The sequence below is a fragment of the Narcine bancroftii genome, chromosome 8 (genome assembly GCF_036971445.1).
Source record: "Narcine bancroftii isolate sNarBan1 chromosome 8, sNarBan1.hap1, whole genome shotgun sequence".
Lineage (NCBI taxonomy): Eukaryota > Metazoa > Chordata > Chondrichthyes > Torpediniformes > Narcinidae > Narcine > Narcine bancroftii.
In genome coordinates, this window is record NC_091476.1 from 89,498,307 (window position 1) to 89,515,614 (window position 17,308).

The window sequence follows — 17,308 nt, forward strand, 5'->3', positions numbered from 1 at the left end:
TAGATATTCTGCACTATTGGATGACACCTAAACGCATATGGCTATCTTTTTATTGACATGTAGTGGAACGTTGATTTCCTGTGAGCATTGTGGGAGAGGGATAAGCATTCTAGATCCCTAATCCAACCACAAATATATCAGTTATCAAGGTCGATGACTGGCCCCTGGTCCAGCTCCTGTAGCCCACAGTCCAGGATCTTGCTCCGGCCTACTCCGGATCGCTAGCTTACACTACAGAATCCTGCCTTGCATTACAGTCTAATGAGTTAGCCAAATTCCTAACCCATTGGATTTCCAAACTACAGGAAGCAGAATATCAGAGTTTTTGCAAGTACAGGTATACCCTGCTTTACAAAACTAGAGCATTCCTACGGACACTTTTGAAAGCCGAAATGGCATAAAGCAAAGAAGCAATTACCATTGATATGGGAAAAAATTTTGAGCATTCCCAGACCCAAAAAATAACCCACCAAATCATACCAAATGGCACCTAAAATACACTAATATTTATTAAAAGCAGGAATGATATAATACACAGTCTACAAAGTAGAAATAATGTATGGGTTGAGCCTTCGGAGTTTGGGGTGGTGGGAGGTACAAGAGACTGGGATGTAGAAGAGAGAGAAAGAGCTGCTCAGGGTGTGTGTGCAGCCTTGGGATGCACATGCAGCCTCTATAATGACTCGCTGCTTTTATTAAAGTGAAAATCCTTTCCCAAAAGCGAACACAGGTTTCTTTCCAAAAATAAGTTTGCATAAAGTGAGTATTCGCAAAGCAGGTTTACTCTTTCACTGAGCTGTCGCAGACAGCTTGTGAGGGTTCGCTCCCATTGGGGTGTCAGGTAGAGAATTTCGGGATTTGGATGCAGCCAGCAACTACACAACAACTTAGGTGGAGGCGGTGGGTTTGATGGTGTGCACCCTTCATAACTGGTCCCAGCAAACGGGAAGGTAGCAATGAAATCAAAACTGGTGAAAGGGTCATCAACCTGAAAGGTTAACTCATCTTCTCTCTGCACATTCTCCTTGAACTGTGAACATTCTGGGCATCAGAAAACAAATCCCAGTTGGACATTGCAACAAGTTCAGAGTCAACACTAAGGGGGAAGGTGGAAGGTCTTCCGGAAATTAGACTGATAGAAAATAACAAAAAGGTGAAAGAAATGGATGAGGAGGGTTTAGGGCACTACCAGTAACCACAAACACTAGGCAGAGGGGAACAATAGACTTTAATGTACAGAAGAACCTTGCTGGCCTGGATCCAGGTACAGGAATGGCGGGAAGGGAGAGGTGGCTCGACCTTTATGGTCCAGATCCACGGGGGAGGAGTCAAAGGGTATGAGTCATCAGTGGGCAGGCCAGCTCCATATATACAGTAGTCACTCATAACTATATACAATGGAGGAAACATATTACCACAGAGGGAACAAAGATCTGACTGCTGAGAGCTTTCAGCATTACAAAGGTTGTGCCTATTGGGATCAATCACCTCCCTCTCAGGGTGTGGCTGCAGAAGTTCCACAGTGCCCTGCCCAAGCCTCAGTCACCTTCAGGTATTCCAACAATGACTTTTCTTCTATCATAGGGTCAGAAGAAGGGATATTTGTTGATGATTACTACTGCTTCTCAAAAGATAAAGGAGTCTGCAAACACATAGATCAAGATCTCAAAGGTTCACAGGATGGGACTAGGGTTAGTTCCTTACAATAACCATTTCCAATGAAGGAGCAATGTCTCCGAGTAATTACATATGGAAACAGGAATGGGCAAGGACTAGAGGTATATGGCCATGTGCAGACAGATGGGATTATTTAGAATTTACAGACATTATGAATGGGGGAAAGTTGTGGAGGAACTCAACAGATCACACAGGATCCAGAGGAAGTATAGGCCTGTAACATTGGTTACCCTTTTAATTCATACAGAGATGGTGTGACTAATTGGGTTTCTCCAGTACATAAAACATAAACACAGAACATCACAGCACTGTACAGGCCCTTCAGCCCATGATGTTGTGCTGACCTACTCAACAACAATCTAATTTTTTTCCTACGTCATGCCCAGAACCCTCTATTTTTCCCACAATTTGTGTGTGGTTGTGTATTGCGCTTGACCCAGCATCTGCATTTTATCTTGTTCAACTCAAGAGCAAAAGGCCTGCCCCTCCGTTATACAATGTTCTCAGTTGGAGAATTGAATTACCTTCCTTAAAGATATTCTAAAGCTTTATTCCATCAAGGTTGCGACAACTGGTAATTAATCAGCTCCTGATATTTGACCCTCACTTCATGTGAGCTTGGAACCTGACCTGCCCATGGGGACCTGAATTTCCTGGGATCTCTCCGAAGAAATCATCCACCACAGAGGAATGGGGTTTCCTTCAATGTCAGCCCTTTCTCATTCCACACACGGCTGCTCACTCTCACCCCTTATTAACAAATGCTGAAATACAAAAAAAACTTTGTGTTCATTAAAACCCATTCTGAAGCTGAAAGCAAATTGAGCCAGTGGAAACTCTTGGTGGGCGTCCCCATTGTCAGAGCACACTTTTCTGTGAGCAGCGTTCCAAGAAAAACAAATTGCGTGTGTGGCAAGGGGCGTTTTCTTGGTGGGGTGAACTGTCAAAAGGCCTAAACAGTGAGCAGAGTTCTTAATTGCTGAGTGAGAAATGATCCTTCAGTGGTGTACTGGCTCTGGGAGGTACAATGTCGGCAACTTGTGGCTGATCTCAGCCTGGTCAGAGTTTAAGGACAACATTAAGTCAATGGTTCCAGATGGGAAAATAGTGAGCCAAATTAAACATTTTCCCAATTCTTCGATGAAAGTGGTTTGCATCAGATGACAGAGTGGATTGACATGGAATTTTTACTGAAGGAATCCTGAGGGATTTTGAAGTGCTACAACTTCAGTATAAGTTAACCATGTGCAGTACCTTCAGGAGGTAATATGTCCACACAACTGAGATGCCTTCTTTTTCGTACTGTTTGAACATTGTGAAATGATATCTATGAGTGGTGGCCAAAACTTCCCCATCCAAGTGGTGAGAAGGTGGAGACCTCTACCCCTTGCCATCCACTGCATCCCTCTCACTTGGAGGTGCCCAAGACTAAATGCTGCGGCATTTTTACATTGGCTATGGGGTAGGCATTGAGGAGGAACAATGTGGAAGATGTTGATTGACTGATCATTTGGGCTAAAAGTGCTAAGTGGAAGCTAATCCAGGGAAGAGTGAGGCGATGGTTTTTGGGCAGTGGTGTGCTACAAAGCATGGGAACATCCAATCTGTGGAAGGATGCTTTCTGGTGCAAAGGAATAGGAGGCACATTCCAAAGTTCATACATCCTTAAAAGCAGTTGGGCAAGTCAACAAGGTGGTTAAAGGGCATACAAGGTGCTTCTTTTAGCAGATGTAATTGAATAGAAGAGCAAGAAGGTTACATGAGAACGACATGGGCAGCAGGGTTTCCTCCAGGTGCTCTGGTTTCCTCTAGTCCTTCAAAATGTGTGGGGGTTGCAGGTTAATTTGTGTTTTTTGGCAGCATGGGCTTGTGGGCTGGAAAGGTCTATTACTGTGCCATATTTTTAAATCAAACACTGTAGATGTCACAACCTAAGCACCATGTACAGTTCTGGTCACCACCTTTCTGGAAACAGATTATTGCTCTAGAGGGGATGCAGAAGAGGTTTTCAGTCATATTGCCAGGGTTGTAGTAGTGAGGAGAGATTGGGTAATTTTGGATTGTGTGGAACTGAGAAGAGAAAACTGAGGTGTGAAGTACCCAGACAGAATCAATTTTAAATTTAGACATACAGCTTGGTAGCAAACCCATGCCCCTCAAATACACCAATTAACCTCCAATCCCTGATCATTTTTAAAGGGTGGGAAGAAACTGGAGCACCCAGCGGAAACCCACGTAGACATGGGGAGAGGTAGAAACTCCTTACAGGCACACCCATAACTAACTCACCAGAAAGAGCTGCTTCCCTTTGCAAAGACATGAAAAAGCAAGAGGCATAAATGAGGACCATAATGGGGGTCATTTACAGGCCTCCGAAAAGTAGCTTAGATATCAGAAGTATAAATCAGGAATTAAGAGTGGCATGTCAAAGTGGTAGCAATACAGTAGTTATGAGGGACTTTAACATGAAGGTGGACTGGGATAATCAGACGGGGGCAGGAGCACAAGAGACTGAGTTTATTGAATGTCTACGAGATACTTTCTTGGAGCAGCTAGTGGAGGAACCTACCAGGGGAAGTCGATTCTGGACTTGGTGCTGTGCAGTGACGCAGAGTTAATAAGTGACCTCGATGTAGGGGAGCCATTAGGGAATAGTGACCATGGTATGGTTGCTTTTGAGCTGCAATTAGAAAGGGAAAAAGAAAGGAAGTCGGAAGCATTTGTACTGCAGTTAAATAAAGGGGATTATGCAGCTATGAGGGAGGAGCTAGCCAAAATAAAATGGAAAGATACACTAGCTGGGAGGACAACTGGGGAAAAATGGCAGGTATTTTTGGACATTTTTCACAGGTTTCAGGACAAATTTATTCCAAAGTGGAGGAAAGGCTCTAGGAGATGCAAATGGCAGCCGTGGCTAACTAATGAAATCAAGTGTAATATCAAATCCAAAGGGAGTAAGTATAGGATAGCGAAGCGGAGTGAGAAGTTAGAGGATTGGGAAACCTTCAAAGAGCATCAGAGGGTAACTAAGAAACTCATAAGAGAGGGGAAAATTAAGTACAAGAGGAAATTAGCAAATAATATAATGGAGGATAGCAAAAGCTTTTTTAAATATGTGAAGAGGAAGAAATTGGTTCGGTCCAAAATTGGTCCATTAAGAATGGAAAAGGGTGAAATTATTACCGGAAACAAGGAGATGGCTGAGGAATTTAACAAATACTTTGCAACTGTCTTCACCAAGGAGGATATAGGTTATGGTCAGTTAGGGGGTAATGGTCATGCGGTGTCAAGAGACTTGGGGAACTTTCCTGGGGAAGTAGGGGATCTAATGGATATCCGGATCTAGAAACAGGAGGTTGTGAGTAAATTGTTGGGACTGAGGGCTGATAAATCCCCAGGGCCTGATGGGCTGCATCCCAGGGTGCTTAAAGAAGTTGCTATGGAAATTGTGGAAGCACTAGTTGACATTTTCCAAAGTTCCATAGATTCGGGGGAGGTCCCTGAGGATTGGAGAGTGGCTGATGTGGTGCCGATTTTTAAGAAGGGAGGGAGGGAGAAAACGGGAAATTATAGACCGGTCAGCCTGACGTCGGTGGTGGGGAAGATATTGGAGTCTAGCATAAAAGGAGTAATAGCAGAACACTTAGGCAGAAATAATAGTATAAGGGCTAGTCAGCATGGATTCCTTAAGGGTAAGTCATGCTTGACTAACCTTCTGGAATTTTTCGAGGATGTTACAAAGAGGGTGGACTTGGGAGAGCCTGTGGATGTGGTGTATTTGGACTTCCAGAAGGCCTTTGATAAGGTACCGCACGGGAGACTAGTGGGCAAGATCAGGGAGCATGGTATTGGAGGTAAGGTGCTGACATGGATAGGAAATTGGTTAAGAAATAGGAAACAAAGGGTTGGGGTAAGCGGGTCTTTTTCAGGATGACAGGATGTGATGAGTGGAGTGCCGCAGGGATCAGTATTGGGTCCTCAGTTGTTTGTAATTTATGTAAATGATTTGGATGAGGGGATTATTAATAATTTGAGCAAATTTGCAGATGACATGAAACTGGGTGGCGGTGTGGGGTGTGAGGAGGATGTCAGGAAAATGCAGAGGGACTTGGACAGGTTGGGGGAGTGGGCTGCTGAATGGAAGATGACGTTCAATGTAAGCAAATGTGAGGTTATCCATTTTGGGGGCAATAACAGGAAAGCTGAGTATTATTTAAATGGAGACAAGCTAGGGAGTGGGGAGGAGCAAATGGATCTGGGAGTACTTGTTCACCGGTCACTGAAGACTAGCATGCAGGTTCAGAAAGCTGTGAAGGAGGCTAATAGCATGTTGGCTTTCATAAAGAGGGAATTGGAGTATAGGAACAGAGACGCCCTTCTGCAGTTGTACAGGGCCCTGGTGAGACCCCACCTGGAATATTGCATCCAGTTCTGGTCTCCAATTTTGAGGAAGGACATACTAGCTATAGAGGATGTGCAGCGCAGATTTACAAGGTTAGTTCCAGGGATGGCGGGGTTGACATATGTTGAAAGGCTAGAAAAACTGGACTTGTATCCGATGGAGTTTAGAAGGATGAGGGGGGACATGATTGAGGTATACAAAATCATCAGGGGGATAGACAAGGTGAAGTTGGATTACTTGTCCTCAATGATGGGGGAGACGAGGACTAGAGGGCATAGTTTAAAAATACAGGGTAGGCCCTTTAGGACGGAGATGAGAAAACATTTTTTTACCCAGAGAAGTGTGAATCTGTGGAATGCTCTGCCACAGAGGGTGGTAGAGGCAGATTCGCTGATTATGTTCAAAAGAGAGTTAGATAAGACTCTAGTGGGCAAAGGGGTTAAGGGTTATGGGGATAAGGCTGGAAAGGGGTACTGATGGTAGTGATCAGCCATGATCTGTAAAATGGCGGTGCTGGCTCGACGGGCCGAAGGGCCTACTCCAGCTCCTATTGTCTATTGTCTATTGTCTATTGTCATCTCCCCTTTCATTCTTCTCTGGTTACATTCAGAAGGACCAGGTGAGAAATGAAGATATTTCTTTTCAATCAGAAGACAGTTGGAATCTGGGAACTTGGTACTTGCAGGATAACTCAGAAACCCTTGTCATTCTCAAAAAGCACTTGGACATGTTGTTGAAGAGCCGAGATCTCAGGCTAGAAGGTGCAAATCAGTTGGGCAGATGTTCCTTGAACAAGAAGAGCCATGTCTCAGGCTGGAAGATGTGAATCAGTTGAGTAGATGTTTCTTGACTGGCATTGCCATGTGCTAAGTAGTTCTTTGTGCAGTTTCTGTTATTCCATTTGGCCCAAAAGAGATGTCTTGGACCAGAGGTTTATGGTGAGGAGTAAGAGGTTCAGAGGACATTTGAGGAAGATTATTTTCATCCAGAGAGGAATTTGGAATACACTGTCCGAGGGAGTGGAAGCAAAGACTCGCACTAATTTTTAGAAGCTGCTAGATGAGCATTGGGATCACCAAGGTGGCATATGCTGAGGTCCAAGTGCTGGTAAATGGTGTTAGTATGGGTAGGTACTTGATTGATGGCAGAGACATGATGGGCTGAAGGGCCTGTTTCTGTGCTGCTTGACTCCATGAGTTGTGAGCTTTCAGTGATTTTTATCATGTGGGCGAAGAATGCAGATCATGGTGCGCTGCTCATCTCTTTTCACTTTCTATTCCATGAATGAGACACACCATCCAAGCCTCCATCCCTCGCATTAACAATTCCATTGTTCTTTGGCGGAGGCAGCCTTTCCGCCGTCTCATGGTTTGAGACTCTTGTGCTGGGGGTCCCTGACAGAGTGGGAAGGCAACTCCTGAGGTGGTTTGTTCCTCCTGAGCCTTTCTGTGGGTTTCAGTGCTCACAAGATTTTGAATGTCGTCCTAAATGTTCTGCAGCTTAAACGTAATGTTGGAAGTTGACGATTTACGATGATGTTTGATTGACTCATTTTATCAATGCCATCTTTATTGTGCAGATCTGTCCGTTTGTAGCTGGGTGCTAAGTGAAACTGACCACTGACCTTAGTCCTTGGCAATACATGAATTGTTCAGACAAAATTTATTTGAACGCTGGACCATTCCCTGATGCAATCATTCTTGGAAGAGCATAGGTCATGAAGATGGCTCTTAAAACATTAAGCAGTCATAACCAAGTGTTTCACTTCCTGCCACGTCAAATCAATCTCAATTAACATCAAAACCCCAGACCAGTGACAACATGTCACTGCACTGAAGTGCCAGTCTGGACTTTGGAGTTTCAAACTCTGGAGTGGAACTTTAAAACCATGTCATGATAGAGGCAAGAGAGCCATGAACAGAACTCCGATCATCCCCCATCTCCTGCAAACTGTTCAGATCAGAGGAACTAAAAACCTTTAATATTAAGATTGATAGATTCCTGCTCTGCAAAAGTATAAAGGGTTTTGTCAATAGGGTGGGAGCTTGAAATCAGATGTGATCTAATTTAATGGTAACCAAGCTGCAGGGTCTGATCACAATACACAAACGTGCTGGAGAAACTCAGCAGTCACACGGGATCCATGGCAAGTTAAGGGTAACCTGACAAAGGGCCCAGGTCTGAAACATTGGCCACCCTTTACTTCCTGTTGATGTGGCAGGATCTGCTGAGTTTCTCCAGGACATTTGTACATTGCATTTGACACCCACCCCCCCACCCCCCCCCCCACCCCCAAATGATTGCAGATTTTCTTGTTTAACTGCAGGGTCTAATTGGCAGGGTGTTCAGCTACATTTCTTCAGCTTATGCTCCTTCACGTGGCCTTTCCTGGTCTGACTCCTTATCCAGTTCTTTCTCAGAGATTCATAAGCCAAGAGAGAAGACACTCACAGTATCACTAAGGCTAACTATTAATCACACAAACTTTGCACTGAGACTAGATTTTTTTTGCACAAGAATCTCATTACGGCATTCTATTCCTTGGAATCGATTCAAAACCAGCAAAGAAAGCCGGTGAGTATGAGGTAACCTCTCACATATACTTGAACTCTACTTAGTGCGTCAAGCTGAGTTTGTGTGAAACAGAAGATTGATGTCAGAAATTCTTGCAACAGCTGTCAGAAGTGTTAAACTAATCAGCTGGGATGCTTTACATGACAGGTGTCAGTTACCGATTCTGAAGTGTTTCAGAATATATTACTCAGGACATATTTTTGTGAGTGTTTATTTTTCTCCTGCATCAGTTCCCCCATTTCTCAGTGATGCAGACATGGAGCAGACGGCTATGCCCTTGAGCATTGCTTCTATTCGTAGCAGATGGCTGGGAACCCCTGCAGCGCATTTTGTCTTCAGATCTGGGTAGCATTTGCTGACCTCCCTGGTTCTCCTGAAGGCAAAAGCCAACCTTATCTGGCTGATCAGACTTGTGCGTAGACCCTGATTGCCTTGTGACACGGTGGCAACTCTGGAGGACACCAAGCAAAACCCCGGCGACTTTATGCTCCTGTATATTGCCCGTTCACTTTCCTGGTGCCTCTCTGCACAACATCCATTGATTTCAATGCGAAACTCTTGGGGTTTAACCTTTGAATTGTTCCTGGCCTGGCTCAACTATTGCTTGGACCTGAATGATAGCGGTAGCATACATGCCTCTGAAGGTAAAAGTCCTCGTAAATAGATGCAATGGTGCTGAGGGCAGCCCATTCTGCAACTAATGGTGTGGCTGCTTTGCACCTCCAGCGACTTGGACTCAGTCTCGTAAACACCTGCCAAAATCGATTTCACATTTTTTAAAATTTAAGATTTTAATTTAGACTTGCAGCACGGTAACTTGCCCTCCCAGCCCACGAGCCCATGCCACCTAAATACCCCAAATAACCTACAACACCCGAACGTTTTGGAGAGTGGGAGGAAACTGGAGCACCCAGACAAAATTCATGCAGACACAAGAAGAAGATGCAAACTCCTTGCAGACAATGCGGGATTTGAACCCAAGTCACTGCCGCTGTAATTGCGTTGTGCTAACCGCTACTTACTCCATTTGTTAATATACTTCACCTGTCCATATCCCTTGGAGAGCAACCATAAGCGATCCCCATCACGCTGGTCACAATCTCTTCTTGCTGAAGCCTGAAGTCAAGTGCATCATGTTCAAGAACAGTTGCCACACAGCTTAACCTCATTGAACCTTGTTGTACTACTGTAACCATAAACCACTCGGAACCACCAAAATATTTACCTGCACCACTGAACTGTCATTATTTTCTTGCATTATCAGATGTTTATTTATCCTTTTTTATTTATGATCTCTTTTTCTGTCTTGGTATATTGTGGGAATTCAGTTGATACAATTTTAATTAGAAACATCGAAAACCTACAGCACAATACAGGTCCTTCAGCCCACAAAGTTGTGCTGAACCTGCTTGTTTTTTAGAATCAGCAGACATAATCTAGTTTACACCATGAGGCCCAGGATGCACATTTAGTAGACATTATCCAACTTCCACCATGAGGCCCAGAGATGCAGTTTTCTTTTGTTGGTTGCAGACTGTCAGGAGACCTTGAAGATAATTAAATCACTTGTTCAAAGAGATAAGATCTGAAGTAAACAACTTTTGGGTAATATAAGCCATGGTCCCACTGCTGAAGTTTTAGACTCTCCAAGAGGTGGCAACATCTCTCAGCAAGAAGAAGAACTTCAAGAGTCCAGCTAACGTCCCGGTCGAGGGAGGTGGAGCAGCTGCTACCGGCGCCCCGACAACCTACTACAAGTGTGCAGTCGTTGCCTCACTTCGGCAGTTGGGACCAGTCCAGGCGTTGATAAGTATAATTGGGAAGGGCTTGCATATTGTAGTGTGAATTCAGCTTTAGATTTAGTAATAAAGACTTGTATAAACTGAACTGCTCTCGGTGTGTTTGTGTGTCTATTTTCTTTTAGTAGCTCAAACACTGTGACCAATCTAAAATGAACTAAATGAGAGGTACCCAAGACAAGGTCTTGTGGGCCAAAATGGCCTGTTACCATGCTGTATGCCTACATTTTAAAAATATAACAATAAATTTTCATCTGATCATCTCATTTTACGTCCTCCTTATGTCATTTTCACAACTTCTACCTGCCATCAGCATAAGAATTATACCTTCAGTACTTTTTCTAAAAATCATGAAAGTTCGAAGCTTCACCATCAATTCCAGTCATTCACCATTCCTTAAACCTTGTTAATCAGCAAAGGACCCATTTACAGTATTGTGATGATAGAGAGCTAGTGGTCCTCTTGACCACCACAGGGAGTTGGAGACTAGTTTGTTGCAGCTTCAGTTGGATTCAAAATGGATGCCTCCACACGATTATGAGTGAATTCTATAGCTAATAAAGTATAGATGTTTTAAAAGAACCCAAGTTTATAATAAAAGAAACATCACATGGTACCAGGGGTGGAAGAAACACCAGGAATGTGCAGCGATTATGGAGAGTGTAAAGGTCATGATACTGTAAATTGGACTGGAAATGATGACCACGAGGGGAGGTTGTTCAAACAATGATTCATGGTGTACCTGCAAGCTATTGGATTGGATAGCAAACACAATGCATGGAAGATTGCACTGCGACTTACCATGGTGGGACCTCAAGCACTAGAGGCTTGCAATAGATTTGTTTTTGCCAAATCAGAAGACCAGGGCAATTTCAATAAGGTTATCGAGATGTTTGATGAACACTGTTTACCAAAAAAAAAAAGAAACATTTGAGAGGCATGTGTTTTGCTCACACACACAGCAGCAGGGAGAGGGCATTGATACTTTTTTAATGGACTTAAAACTAAAAGCAAGAACATGTAATTTTGGATTGCTGCAAGATTCAATGATCCATGATCAAATTATATTCGGGATTATTGATAATAAAGTGAGAGAAAGGTTGCTGCAAGAGACAGAGTGACCTTAGTGGGAGCTGTGAAGAAATGCCACGCCAGCGAATTAGCTCTGCAGCTCACGAAAAAGTTTGGTGAATGTACAAAAGCCAGTATAGCCATATCCACAGTGTGTGTCCACACATATAAACAAAAAATGAGATACAGGAAACAACAAACAATTGCAAACTATGTGACACTCAACATACACCGAAACATTGCCCAGCCTATGGAAAAGTCTGTAATAAGTGCAAAAGGCAGAATAATTATGCAAAGCAATATTTTTGCAAAGGCAAACAAAACAGAAGTGAAACTGTACACATTATAGATGAAACTGCCTTCAGTGATACACTCTTCATGGGCACAGCAATGCAGAAAGATTCTAAACCAACAGACACTGAACAGCCAAGCATGAACAGAGTCAAGCAGGATAAGTGGACTGTATGATTACATACAAATGGAACAAATATTCCTTTCAATCTGGTCATAGGGGCAAAGATCAATTCAATGGGTGAGTGCAATATTAGGGCAATGAAGATAAAGCCATACATCCAAGCAGACCTGTACAGGTCAAAGCGTACAATGGACATGAAAGGTACATGTTAACTCAAGATGAAAGTTAAAGATAAAGAGCACCACCTCAGGTTCACAGTAGTCCCAGATAAACATGAATCACTGTTTGTTGATAAGCAAGTGAAAACTTAGGACTAGTCAAGAGGATGTACCACATTAACAGTGAACATGCACAGAACAGCATAGAGGAAATATTGGATTAATTTCCAGACATCTTCAAGGGGTTTGGAGTTCTGCCATTCACCTATAAGATACAGTAAAATGTGAACGCATGGCCAGTAGTGCATGCCCTGAGGCAGGTTCCAGCGCATCTAAAAGACAAGCTCAAGCAGGATCCCAACTGCATAATGTCACTATGGGTCATAAAGAAAGTGGAGGAGCCCACAGAATGGGTGAATTCAGTGGTGTGTGTCAAAAAGAACAGTGACCTACACTTGTGCATGGACCCAAAAGACATGAATACCAATATAAAGAGAGAACGGTAACAGATTCTGACCAGGGATGAAATTACAAGGGAGATGACTGGTGCAAAGTTTCTCACTAAATTGGATGCATCCCAGGGCTTCTGGCAAATAAAACTGCATGAATATAGCACAAAATACTGTACAGTTAATACACCGTTTGGCTGATACACCTGTCTGAGAATGCCTTTTTGGAATTTTCTCAGCTCCGGAAGTGTTCCACAGGACAATGGAGCACATCATGAAAGGCATAAATGGGGTACGTGGGCACGTGGATGACACGATCCTATGGGGATCCATGCAGGAGCAACACAAATGAGAGGCTCATCCAAGTCCTACAAGACATCCAGAAACATAGATTAAAGTTAAACAGAGAAAAATCTCAGTTTGGTGTGAAGAAAATCACTTTTCTGGGAGATAAACAGTCAGAGACAGGTGTGGAGCCAAACAAGAGCAAGGTGAAAGCAATTTTAGAGATGCCCAGACCCACAGACAAAAAAGGCATATTGAGAGTGCTGGAAATGATCAATTTCATTAGTAAATTCAAACCAAACCTGTCGTCCAAAACTATGTGCCTGTGGAAGTTGTTACAAGACAAATGTGAATTCAAGTGGACAGACAACCATGAGGAAGAATGGGGACAACTGAAGACCATTCTAATTACAGAACCAGTACTTTTGATGTTCTTTGACCCATCCAGAAGGATGAAAATATCTGCAGATACTACAAAAGATGGAATAGGTGCCAAACTACTTCAGGCTGTGGGAGAAGATTAGAGGCCAGTAGCATACGCATCAAGGACAATTACATCATCTGAATGTTGATATGTTCAGACCAAGATAGAGTATTTGGGTCTGGTCTATGGACGTTTATGTGTATGGTCGACCAACATTTGTGGCAAAGTCAGAGCACAAGCCATTAATAGCCATAGTCAAGGAAAATCTCAGTGAAATGTCACCGCGAATCCAAAGACTGATAATGAAGCTACATTGTTATGTCTTTGAATTGGTGTCCACACCAGGGAAACTTATTGTGTTAGCTGATGCGCTATCCAGGGCAACAATGCAGAGTGAAGCATGCAATGAGTGTTCCATAGAGACAGATGTGAATCTCCATGTGAACCTGATCACTGAATCACTTCCTGTATCTGACATGAAATCTAAGCAGATCTCAGCCGAAACAGTAAAGGACACAGTTCTACAGAAGATCATCAAGAATCTGAATGAAGGAGGGCCTAGAGGTGAATGTCAGCAATACTACAACATCAGAGCTGAGCTGAGTGTTGTCAATGGGCTTCTACTCAGACAGAGCAGAATTATCATTCCTCAATCACTGTGACAAGAGATGTTGAAAAGGTAGCATAAAGGGCACCTTGGAATGGAACAATGCAAGAGGAGGGCGGATGATGGAGGTATGGCAATGGCTGCAGCGGCTTCTCCAAACCTGATGCTACCAAAAAGGTTATTTAAGGTGCTGTTCAACAATTCTTAATTAATGAACATTGGTCAGTAGAGCACTGTGGAAATGTGGAGCTGTGGAAATGTGAGAATTGCAGAGTAAGGTACAAAGTTGCGGGGCTGCATGTTCTGGTCTCCTGTGGTGATTAGGCCTCTTTTGTGGGGGCGAGGCTTCCAAACTGACGTCGTTTGCTGCGGGTGGCCATGGTGGAGACACTGTGGCGTGTTTTACAGAGGTGTGCCAGAGCTGGCTGCATCAGTGTGCCTGGCTGGGAGGATCTGGAGGTCTGTGTGTTTCGCAATGGGGGACCCGGAGCAGCTGTGCTGAGTGCTTGGCCCAGAGGTTCTGGAGAGCGGGGCCCTGTGACGGATGGTGGGGTTAGCGAGGAGGTCTATTGCTACTGTACCAAAGCTTGTGGACCCATATGGCCTTCATAAATCGGAGTATTGAATTCAAGAGTAGGGAGGTTATGATGAAATTGTACAAGGCATTGGTGAGGCCAAATATGGAGTACTGTGTACAGTTTTGGTCACCAAATTATAGGAAAGATATAAACAAAATAGAGAGAGTGCAGAGAAGGTTCACAAGAATGTTGACAGAATTTCAAGGTTTGAGTTATAGGGAAAGGTTGTGCAGACTGGGGCTTTTTTCTCTGGAGCGTAGAAGATTGAGAGGGGACTTGATAGAGGTGTTTAAGATTTTAAAAGGGACAGACAGAGTAAACGTGGGTAGGCTTTTTCAATTAAGAGTGGGGGAGATTCAAACTAGAGGGCATGGTTTAAGATTGAAGGGGAAAATTATAAAGGGAACATGAGGGGAAATTTCTTTACGCAAAAGGTGGTAGGGATGTGGAATGAGCTTCTGACAGACGTGGTCGAGGCGGGATCATTGGTTACATTTAAGGAAAGACTGGATAGTTACATAGATAGGAGAGGACTGGAGGTGTATGGACTGGGTGCTGGTCAGTGGGACTAGGAGGGTGGGGATTTGTTACGGCATGGACTAGTAGGGCCGAACTGGCCTGCTCTGTGCTGTAAGTGGTTATATGGTTATATGGACATGTGAGCTATGTGGTGGCTCTTCACTTCAAGCTACTAGACTTTTACAAATTTAAGTCTATGAAAATGTAACTTGTCTCTGCTGTGACTTCTGTCTAGATTTTCATAGTTTACTGTATTGTTGACAGTTTTTTACTCACTTCATATCTCTGTGTAGGTGTGTTTCAGTCTCATGTAGCTTTTCTTTCTTTACTTCTGTCTGATTTAGGAATGGTGTGGTTTTGTGTTGTCTACATTGTTTTTGTGTAATCTCATGATGAGTAGGTAACATTATGGTTTGGAGGAATGTTATTTCGTTTTTCAATGTGTACTGTTTTTAATGTCTGGTCTTAAATTACAATCGACGTATCATAGGACTGCGGTTTATTGGGCAAGGATAAATGATGATGCTGACAGGATGTTTTCAAGCTGTGACACCTGTTTGAAACATCACACAAAGCAGGCAAAGGAATCCATGATAATAACTGACGTACCAGGAGAACCATGGCAGAAAGTTGGGACTGGATGGAAAAAAATTACTTGCTGGTTATTGACTATCTATCGAGCTATCTGGAGATTGCGTTGCTTCCTAGCATGTCTGCTGCCTGTGTGATCCAATATATGACATCATTCTTTGCAAGACATGGAATTCCTCAAATTATCTACAGTGACAATGGACCATGCTACAGCCGTAGAGAATTCCAGAACTTTGCAGAAGAGCATGATTTTCAACATGTGTCTTCAAGTACACTGCATCCACAGTCAAACGGTAAAGCAGAGAAAGGAGTTCACATAGTTAAACAGCTGCTCAAGAAAGCACAAGACAGTGGCTCAGATCCATATCGGGCTCTATTGAGTTACAGAGCTTCGCCATTTGAAAGCAGCATGTCACCCGATGAGCTTCTGATGGGACATAGACTACGCATGACTCTTCCAGAACAGAGTTGTCGAAGATGTCGAATGGAAACAAAATGGACACAAAAAGCAAATGATGGCAAGCTTAGGGCCACTGGCATAACATGACACAGTGAGACTCTGAGATTCCAGCACTTGGGACAGGCGGCCACTCTTCTGGAGGAAGTAAATCCAAGATCCTACCCTGTCAGAACTGAGGAGAGTCAAACACTCAGCAGAAATCAAAAGAACCTGCTGAAAACACAAGAGACACTACAGGAACAAACAAATGCAGAAGATCCAGCCTGCACAGCAACAGAGGGAACCCCACCAGTGCTAGACAGTAGCAGGTCAGCAGAGCTAACACAAGCTCCTGGGTTAAGAAGACCCACAAGTGTTATCAAAGCACCTGACAGATGATCTCTAACAGAAAAAGAACTGCATACTGACCTGTTCCCACTGACTCTAAACCCTGTGATGTAGTCACTGACCTGTGCCCACAGACATTGTACCCTGTGATGTACAGTCACTGACCTGTGCCCACTGACCCTGTACCCTGTGATGTAGTCACTGACCTGTGTCCACTGACATTGTACCCTGTGATGTACAGTCACTGACCTGTGCCCACTGACCCTGTACCCTGTGATGTAGTCACTGACCTGTGTCCACTGACATTGTACCCTGTGATGTACAGTCACTGACCTGTGCCCACTGACCCTGTACCCTGTGATGTACAGTCAATTACCTGTGCCCACTGACCCTGTACCCTGTGATGTAGTCACTGACCTGGGACCACTGACCCTGTACCCTGTGATGTACAGTCAATTACCTGTGCCCACTGACCCTGTACCTTGTGATGTAATCACTGACCTGGGTCCACTGACCTTGTACCCTGTGATGTACAGTCACTGACCTGTGCCCACTGACCCTGTGCCCTGTGATGTAGTCACTGACCTGTGTCCACTGACCTTGTACCCTGTGATGTACAGTCACTGACCTGTGCCCACTGACCCTGTGCCCTGTGATGTATAGTCACTGACCTGTGCCCACTGACCCTGTACCCTGTGATGTAGTCATTGACCTGGGTCCACTGACCTTGTATCCTGTGATGTACAGTCACTGACCTGTGCCCACTGACCCTGTACCCTGTAATGTAGTCATTGACCTGGGTCCACTGACCTTGTATCCTGTGATGTACAGTCACTGATCTGTGCCCACTGACCCTGTACCCTGTAATGTAGTCACTGTCCTGTGCCCACAGACATTGTACCCTGTGAAGTACAGTGCCTTATCTGTGTCCACTATGATTAGCATTCAGGCCCATAAGATCATACAGTTGGT